This window comes from Strongylocentrotus purpuratus, unplaced genomic scaffold, assembly GCF_000002235.5.
Source record: "Strongylocentrotus purpuratus isolate Spur 01 unplaced genomic scaffold, Spur_5.0 spur5_contig_861, whole genome shotgun sequence".
Lineage (NCBI taxonomy): Eukaryota > Metazoa > Echinodermata > Echinoidea > Camarodonta > Strongylocentrotidae > Strongylocentrotus > Strongylocentrotus purpuratus.
The window spans coordinates 4447548-4457413 of record NW_022145570.1 but is presented as its reverse complement, the minus strand read 5'-3'; the positions used below and the strand labels follow the sequence as shown (position 1 = coordinate 4457413).

Sequence of the window (9866 nt, the reverse complement as noted above, 5' to 3'; positions counted from 1 at the left end):
GAGTAGAGCGAATGGCAAATAAATCTCTATGTGTATTGGAGCACCTTCCAAAATATATTTTGTGTGAGATTTATAGAGTGGAGTGACAAACACGTTTATACAAATGGCTTAGACGCAAAGTCAGGGACAGTGACATTTATACAAAAAAACAATTAAATCGATTTTACGTCAACTAGCAGAGCCACCAGGGGCCTCGATTTTTGAATGCGGGCACATTTATTGTATTTGTTTTTAACCGTGAATAAATAAATATACCATACCATACAACCGAGCCAGTTGTCCCCCTTTTAAGAATACATGTACCATACACTGTGCCCACTCTTTTGCAAATTCTTGGTCACGCCCTTGCGTATGTCCATACTAGTTTTATCATGATTTGATTACCCATGTCCGACCATTTTCTCTTCAATAAGGGGAGTGTTTTGTCATTGTTTAGAAACTTTCAGAACAAGACGATACATTCGACATTGTTTGGAAATCGTACTCACATTCGCTGTAAACAAGTATGTATAAACAATAACATTATGCTAAACATGCTAATACCTGTACAAACGCGACATGACGTATCACATCGTATACCGCAACGTTTAGTTGGGGTAGTACACCGGAAAAGAAACAATGGTACGGACTCGCCCATAATAAAAAAATAAAATAAAATAGAATTAACAAAATAAGTAAAACATAATTATAAGGGTTAACGCCGGAGATGGAGGTAATTTGATACGGATACACTGGCAAATGGGAATCCTACGGGTAGGCTCAAATGTCAAACGTGACACCTCTTTGCACTGTGGGTAAACTAATTCAAAAAAGTAGTAACACAGCCATGTAGAAACACCAGAGTCAATAAAGAGTTTTCGGATTACGCCATCAGTACAATGTTAACACACCCCTTTCTTGTTTGCGTGTCTCGAGTAGCCTGGTAATTGTAGATTCTTGACTATTATGATCATTTACGGCATACATAAAAGAGACTTTAGCATGGTCCATTTAAGATCGAGACTTCCCTGTTTGGATCTTAACAGACAGAGGAGTGCCTCGTTTTCTACGATCGACTAGTTTTTATTGTCTCTTATGAAGGGCCGTTGTCGGCTTGGTACGATATTTGTTGGTCCTAGCCATCATGATCTATTCCTAACGATATGTTATTAGGACGGCGACGCTGGATACATAACGCATTTTCCTATGGTTCGTGGCTGTGCTGTGTCCTACACATATCGTGATAAGGTGAGTTTTGCCATCCTAAGTATTGCATGAAGAAGGTCACAGAATATCTTAAAGCATTGTCGAACAATTTGTCTAGTTTTAAAATCTGAGATGCATGACCCTACGTGTTTTCAGTGTCTGTGATATGGTGTAATATTAAAGCTCTACAAAAATTGCTTCAAAATGATCATGAAGTGCTTCAAAAAAGTAAAAATCTTTGAGTACGTGACCGGTTTTACCGTACTCATTTTACCCAATGGACTGTCGTGTTATAAAAAACTGTTCAAAACAGTGTGAAAAACGGTTTATGAAATTTCGAATTCCAACCCTAAATATCTTGATAATCAAACATGCGATTGGCTTGTAAAAGTCATGAAATTCATTTAAGATCTTAAGGTTTAAAATTATGATTGTAGCATGAGCTAAATGGATTTTGTATAGAATCAGAGGCAAAGTTACCTAAAACCTTTAATTTTGTTAACATTGGTACCTGTAGCGTACATTCGGAAAGTAAAGGTAAACATCTGCTTCTCTTCGCAGGATAGATCTGGAGGGAAAAGAGATTCCACAGTGTTGTCGCGTGAGAAAGAGGTTTTATGTTCCTTATTATGACGTATACGACAGTGGTGTTTACATATGGTTGTACATTTATGTATGCACAGCATCTTAGTATATCATGTACATATTTGTGTTTCTGGCGTTGGAAAGTATGAGAGATATAGGGGAATGAAAAATGAGTTCAGGAATGAATTTATTTGTGTCTTGAAGACCTGGGTTCTTTAAACATTTATTTACTTACATTATTTTAAGATAGGGGGTTGTAAGTTCCGCATGTTTACGATTTTCGATTTTGAGATAGGGCCCTGAATTTTAGCGTTTCAATTCTCTTCAAACTTAATCTACATTATTAATTATAATCACATTATAATAATTCTGCAAATGACAAACAAGTGTTTATTTATTACGTACAACTATAAACTATTGATCAGTTACAATTTAGTAATTCACGTAGTGCACTGATGACTGCCGTTTGGCGTTTTTCAGCAGTGGTTTCCAATTTAACCCATTCAATCTTGAAGTGAATCCGTTCCGTTGTAAAGAAATATAATATTTTTGCGTTCGATGTATTATTATTGAAGTGACATGTCACCCGTGCCTGATTCGTTTGAAATGATGCACCGTGTCGCGGTGCGTGTATAACCTGCGGCAACCTTCCCCCTTCTTTTCGAAAGAAAATTATGTCACCATGCTATGCGAGTAAACATGACTACGAAGGCCTATTTCTTTCTTTCTTTCTGTTCCTCAAATTAAATTCCCCCATTATCTCGAGGCTATACAAGCATATTGTATGCATCAGTAGGTAACCTGTATCATGAAAGTTATGTTGGAGTGGTTTTTGTTTTGTTAGGTTATGCACTTCGTCTTATTTTTTTCTTCAGAAACCATGGTCAAATGTACGTATAATGTATTGATGCATGATTGTGATGTATCTCTGCGCGTTTCTCATGACGCCTTCTTTTAGTGTCACGTGAACAGATTACTGCATGCACATGGCGTGCTGCGTGGATGAAATGAGAAATGGCGCCATACTTTGGGTAATAACAAAAAAAAGTTTTCGTTATAAAACGTCTAGTTTTTTCCCCTCGCTTTGTCATGTCAAAATTGTAAATCACTACTCGTCGTACTGTAAGGATCAATGATTAATCCACATTTTGAGACATCGTGCTATCCCTGCAGTTGGTTGTAAATTTCGAATTCGGAAGCCACCGAATCTTGCTGAATATCACAAACGATTAATAACGCTTCACATAGATATGTTGCATCATATATAAGGTTAGTGCAAAGCCGTATGTGAAATATGAAAGCATTTCAGGACCAATCCATTTCAATCACTTGAAATCGTAAATGAGGAGAAAGCACAAATGATATTTTTTCGCCTTTCTCGGGATTCAACACAAGATACTCTTGAATGTCGGAGTAATGCAGTTAGGTGCATATCGATTCCAGGCTATAAAGACATCCAAGATGTTTGTATTATGATCAAGTCGCATATCATGAAAGCCATCAATATACAGAAAATAATAATAACAATAATAATTATTACATTTATAGGGCGCTTTATACAGGCGTTTCTAAGCGCACATAAGGTTCTGTCAATTATTCAACATGTTCAATACCTTAAAAGCAACAAAATAAAATAAATATTACTAATACAAATTATGCAATACAATTGAGTTGAATCGAATTAACTACTTGTGTGCGCCTCCTGTATAATACAACTGGTTAAAAAGGTGGGTTTTGAGAAGGGTTTTGAATGATTCAATAGATGGGGCATTTTGAATATGGGGTGGGAGTTTCTTTCAGAGGGCGGGGGCAATCGGGTTTTTGTTCGTGGGCCGATAATTAATTGCATGGAGGAAGATGAACGGAGGGATCGTTCAGAAGAGGAGGATCGAAGGGAGACTAGATCAAGAAGATATTTAGGGGCAAGGTTATGTTATTTTTGTGTTGTGTGTTATTTTTTATGAAAGAAGTAGGATTTTGATAGTAATGCGAAAATGGACCGGTAGCCAATGAGGGAGCGAAGTACAGGGGGGGGGGGGGGGTGTTTCATGAAGCTGTTCGTACAGTTACGCATGACTTTACGAACGACTTGTATATGAAGTGCCAGATAGGATGCCCAAAGTTTTTTCTGATATTTTCAATGACCTCAATTGAATTATGGCAAAAAAAATACTTTGCAATAAAAACGTTTGTTAGCATAAGAATGTTAATCTACATCTGCGCAGTTCAATTTTATTTGATGTATTTGATAATGATTGAGCATCCCATTTGGCTTTTCATATACAAGTCGTTCGTAAAGTCATGCGTAACTTTAAGAACACTTAATGAAACACCCCAAGGTCATATATTATGGTCATATTTCCTACTTAATGTGATCAATCTAGCTGCTGAATTTTGGATTCGCTGGAGAGGAGATATATGAGAAATAATGTTTTCTCATTTGCATTTCTTTTGGGAGTTCGTTTGAGTATATCTTATTTAGTCGATTAATTATTCTCCTATCCAACAGATACGTCTTTATTGTGCAAATTATTCTCGATCACGATTGTTTTTTCTTCGATTAATTATTTGTAGCTTGTGTCTGATTTTAATGACAGTATGCAACCTTAAATATCTCAAACCGTGTACCAACAAAAGTGCGACTATTTGTTTTAGTTTAACTCCTAGATTAACTTTGGGGCACAACTCCTTCACATGTGCTGCTCTCGTGTTAGGGGGAGTATTTTTTTTTTAGAAAGATAAGATTAGATACTCTTTTTAATAGATAAACATTTAGATAAACATTTTAATACTCACTATGTTAAACTACGATGTAAAATGAGCTCTGAACCTCTAGCCTGCCTTCGAAGCGTAATGAATTATGTTTTACTGTCAAATATTTTGCAGTAGGTAAACTATTCTCTTGAGAGATAGGAAGAGCAATCGATTAGTTTGATCACTTCAGACTCGGTACAATTCAATTGCATTGCGGTCATGAATATACTTTTATTTACTTTTATTGAGAAAGTGAAAACAACCCCGACGGGCTGTGAGAATGCAAAAACATTGTGTTCATTTCTTTACCATGGGGGAGGGGGAGGGGTGTGTGCCTGCAGAATGTTTGGAACCATACTCAAGGCACCTTCCCTCCCCTTCCTCCCCTTCTCAAGGAATCCTCGACCCACCTTAGTAAAAAGAAGAACGTTTAGTTTTGGTAGCCAATCGTCTTCAATCGTAATGAAATTACCACATTTTGTCATTCGTCTTCATATACCTACGTGCACGTCTGGGGACATACGATACATTAATAGGTTGACCTAGGTTAAAGAAACACTGACTTTGTTCTCCCGCCCTAATAATTGGGTTAGTCTCCTGGGAAAGGTTAGATAAATGCTTTGACTTCCACGGGGAAGCGTCACGGTGTTTTTACTAGAAGTGGCTGCATTGCCAATTAAGGTCGCGAACTGGTCATGTGATTAAACAATAAAAGAAACTGTCCAGAAATTATAGGGGAAGGATGGTTACGCAGTAAGGTTAGTTGTGTTGATGTCATCAAGTAGATAAAACTATTGGCTCAGTCTTGCCCAGAATCATAATGTACCTACAATGAAAAGCACTGCGAATGGTATTTGGGGAATATAATAATTGTGCTATTTTGTTTTCCATGAAACATTCTCATACTTTGGTATTGGAATTTCTAAAGTTAGCCTATTTATTTAAGGTACAGTTTATGTTATCTCCGGTCGTGTTTCGAATATGAGAGCCTTTGTATTGCAGATCCTCACAGAACGTTTCAACTACGACATTACTCCACATCAAAATGACATGCAGAAAAAGCTCACTTTTGGAACTGAGCTGTTCAAATACGACGGACTGCCGACTAACTAAATCAACTGCATCGGCTTTAAGGCAAACTCAGATATTGATATCGGTTGGCCAGACGGTTTTATTTACAAATTCTTTAGTTACTGATCTATCCTTCCGATTTAGCCTTCTATGGGTTCTACCTTTCACTCCATCCGTTCCTCCATCTATTCATCAATGTTACTATCATCGTTTTCATTCTAGCTATAGAACGCTCAGACCACAGACAGACATACGACAGGCGACATATGTATTTCGCGGGAACATCTTAATATTTGAGAAATAAATTCACCAGCTGAGCGCGCGTGATTGGACAAAATGTTTCTCCAATTTACGAACATAGTTGGCTAAACAGCTTTAGGCACGTTCGCACACTTAACATTCATGTTCTGGTCTATAATAGGTGTTTATTAAATTAAAATGTTTCAGCCCCTCGGATTGGAGAAGTCAGGAACTTATTTTTGGAAAACCCACCCACCCTGAACCCCTCGAAAAGCGAAAGGGCATGACCAAAGGTAAATACGAGGAATGAATAAAATGGTGATCATAAATAATTTGGGAGAGCATTGTCTAATAGTCATAGCGCGGGGAACTAGCTTACATGATTTATAGGTTTAGTATCCAAAGCAAATCCGTTTAATAATTTTGTTGTAGTTGACAATTGTCATGACAAAATATGCAAACATGTATGAAAACCCTGATAGATACTGAGCAGACATAAAGACGGCACATCAGATGATAAAGCTCACGCAAGTTTGGAACATTGATTCATTGGTATTTGGTGATTTTAAAGGCATTGCATGTTAACATTTCTCCAAAATTATCTTTTTTTGATGATCGAATAATTTTAAATTGTGATTTACTGCGATTCATACTTCAAAAACTAGATACAATGTATAGCTTGAAAGATTTAATGCATTGAAAATTTACTGAATGATGTTTAACATCTGGCCCTGACAGATACCAGTGTTCATACCAGCTCTTATTGAACTGGGTTTCACTATGAGATTTTATTTTATTAACATGCCATTGTTTTGTGTGTACGCAGACATGGCAGATGAATCAGGATCAGTAAAAAACCGCATGGACACATCCTTTGCTTAGTAACCCCTCAAGTCATAATTCAGATTGTCGAAATCTTTGTAAATGTCAATATTCATGGAATACCAGGAACACATGACAGGGGGGATTAGCTAACGATGGTTAGAGGAATAGTCATCATCTTATAAAAGTATGGTGTATGGTAGTAAAGGTAAAAGAGCCTACGTCAGGTGGATCTCAGGCTAGATATATCATGACAATCATGAATACCATATCGTCGCATGTCTCAAAATATTCCCCCATCTTCTTCTTGAATGTTGATAATTTCCCAGGGTTTGAGCTGAGAGGATTTGTTTTATCCTACTTAACAAACCTCTGCTGAATATCTCCGCATAATCCAACACCCTTGTCATTTCTATGCATGCTGATATGCTTCAGAGTTTCTACCTTTAATGAATGTTTAATTCGGATGTCTATTTTTCGTCTTCCATTAACGTCATCGAGTTTGTCAAAGCCTAAACGTGAAGGGGCGAATTAACATCGGAGATTTAAACCCCACCGCTCCCTTTCCTAGCTCTCCTATTTATCATGACATAATGTCTGGAAAATGGATTGTATGTGTTATGCATTAATCTCACGTATATCATAACATATTATTGTTTAGGAAAGACTTCTGACAGTGTTGTTGGTCGTTAGGTCTTTTAATTTATACGTTTCTATTTAATATTGCCCTTTTGTTTTATTAACAGGAACATAATTATGTATGTGTTTTTTCCATCGACATGTCTTGATCTAAATTATAGGCCTACAATTTGTAAATTTCCTTTTCAAAGAAAGCCTTCTCCTTCAAGTAGAAATGTTCTCGTCATCCCATCCAATGCCGAGTTAATGTCAAAATGATTTATGTGATAATTGCCCCCTCTCCCTGATCTCTTCATGCATCGAATGCAAACCAGGCTCATGTTACGCCCTCTAGAGGACAAGCATAGCTAGTCTCACCCTAGTCTGTTGTTAGCCCCGTTTATATCACTTGAAGATAAAGATGAGTACTGGTTGTGGGATTGCACTGGGAAAGAAACTATTAAGAAGTTATTGGGGACTGTTGGTTATGCACTACTGTATATTATGGTGTCTTTGAATGATCAAAATGAAAATAAATTGACTCAATTTTGATGAATAGCAGATCCACTGCACATAATGGGTCAATGGGACTGCTGAGGGTGTTTGATATGCAATCCCTTTCTACGAACATACCTTCTTTAATACTATCTAAACACAAAGAATAAAAACGTGAACAAAATACGAATAGAAAGGAGTAGTTATGTTGGATACATCGCTTCAGGAATAATGCCTTGGTATGGTTTCAAACCTAAGGCCTTCTGGATACGAGAACAGTGTTATGTACCTCTGAGCCGTTAGACCTCGTCATTCACCGTCATTTTGTTTTTTTTAAAATTATTTTTCATTGTATCTAGGGTTACTTTGTTAACCCAAAGACTACCTTTAAACGCGCTCAATATATATGCTAAATAACTGATGATTGATATGCCTCATTCACGACGCTTATTCTGGGAACAGATTTCTTTAACGTCTTATTTGACGAGAGAAGACGTCAACCATAATTTATATTCATAGAAGGAGAAAGAAATCAAATCATTCAGTCTGATAAGAATTCGAAATTATACTCAACATCTCCTTCACATTAATGCAAAGTATTACCACAGTCGTGACGCAGTACTCAAACCGATATTTTTGTCTTGTTATTCATGAGCATTTCATAAGGTCCCGATCGTATTGCAATTAAACAAAAAACTTCTATACACCCTTTATTCAAAGTTTATAAAAAGAAAGCAATCCTTGCGAAGTTTTCCAAACGATGTTCGTCTCTTTGATGATTTTGAAGATCTCGAAAAGGTCCTGATCGTCTTCCAGTTTCTTGTTGGATTTGTATGATCATCCATTATTAAAGTATACACTTTTCCTCGATGTGCTTGTGCTGAAGCATGTAATACTTGTTTAAGGTATTATCCACATATCTTTTGAATATCACTTCAGGATGCAAGTAAAATTGCAAGGCAGATTCAGTTACGCCCTCAACAGGCTATTATGACTGTGTTGTTGGGGAGCGTTTTCAGACGCCTTTTGAAATCAAAGATGCCTTTAATTTTACATTTTTGAATGGTCCTTAGTTTAGAGGTTGAGTTAGTGATGAAATGTATATTTTAATATATTATTTTTTTGTTTCTTTTCATGTCAGATCTGCAGAGGATTGCCAATAATTGTCTCCTTGAGGGACGATTTTCCCCGATGAGGGCGACTACGGTATAGAACTTGTGAGTATGAAATACTTAAAATACATTTCTCAATTCATTATACCGTGCTTTGGGACTCAGTAGTGTATCGTTTTATTTTTCTGATCATTTCAAAATTCTTCATCTAGTAAAAAGCTCGCTACGCTATATCGCGACCGTAGTCACTAACATCACAATGGTCATCATCCTTATCAGATGACGTACAAGCTGTGAAAAGAAGACGTAAGAACGTTGTAAAAAAATCGATGGAGAACAAAAAAAGCAAAGAGAAAGGGAGAATAAATAAACTGCATACAGTATAGAGAGATTAATAGAAGACAGAAGACGAATATGTCAGCATCTTCATTAGATAACCGCATTGTCATAGTTTATCCCACCTTGTTCGCCTATGAACATCTTTATCTGGATGTCATCTTCGTCATCATATTCACCAAAATCATACTCACCATCTTCATCGTCATATATCATCTCTATTTCATCATCACTACCATCGTCATCAGTTCACTATCACCATCATCATCATTCCCTTCGTCGCTGTCATGAACAACATCATCATTATAACCATCATCATCATCGTCGCCACCGTGGCCATCTTCCTTAGTCTTAAAATCAGATTATTCCTCCAGCATCATCGCCACCGTGGCCATCTTCCTTAGTCTTAAAATCAGATTATTCCTCCAGCATCATCGCCACCGTGGCCATCTTCCTCGGTCTTAAAATCAGATTATTCCTCCAGCATCATCGTAACCATGGTGGCCGTCGTCCACCTCCTCCGTCACTCTCATCCCTTGATCACTCTCATCCACGCTGTCCCACTGCATGCCGTCTGTGTTTGAATCATGATGGATCGTACCATTAGCTAATTCAGGCGTTACTTGTCGCAACCTGAAGTAAATGGGT

At 37.2% G+C, this 9866-nt stretch overlaps 1 long non-coding RNA gene across 1 annotated transcript; it reads left to right on the top strand.

Moving 5' to 3' along the window:
- The first annotated feature begins 797 nt into the window (after positions 1-797).
- Positions 798-9216, top strand: LOC115929715. Its single transcript, XR_004066691.1, has 2 exons — positions 798-1227; positions 8912-9216. It is a non-coding gene; the product is annotated as an uncharacterized LOC115929715 (long non-coding RNA).
- The last annotated feature ends 650 nt before the right edge of the window (positions 9217-9866 follow it).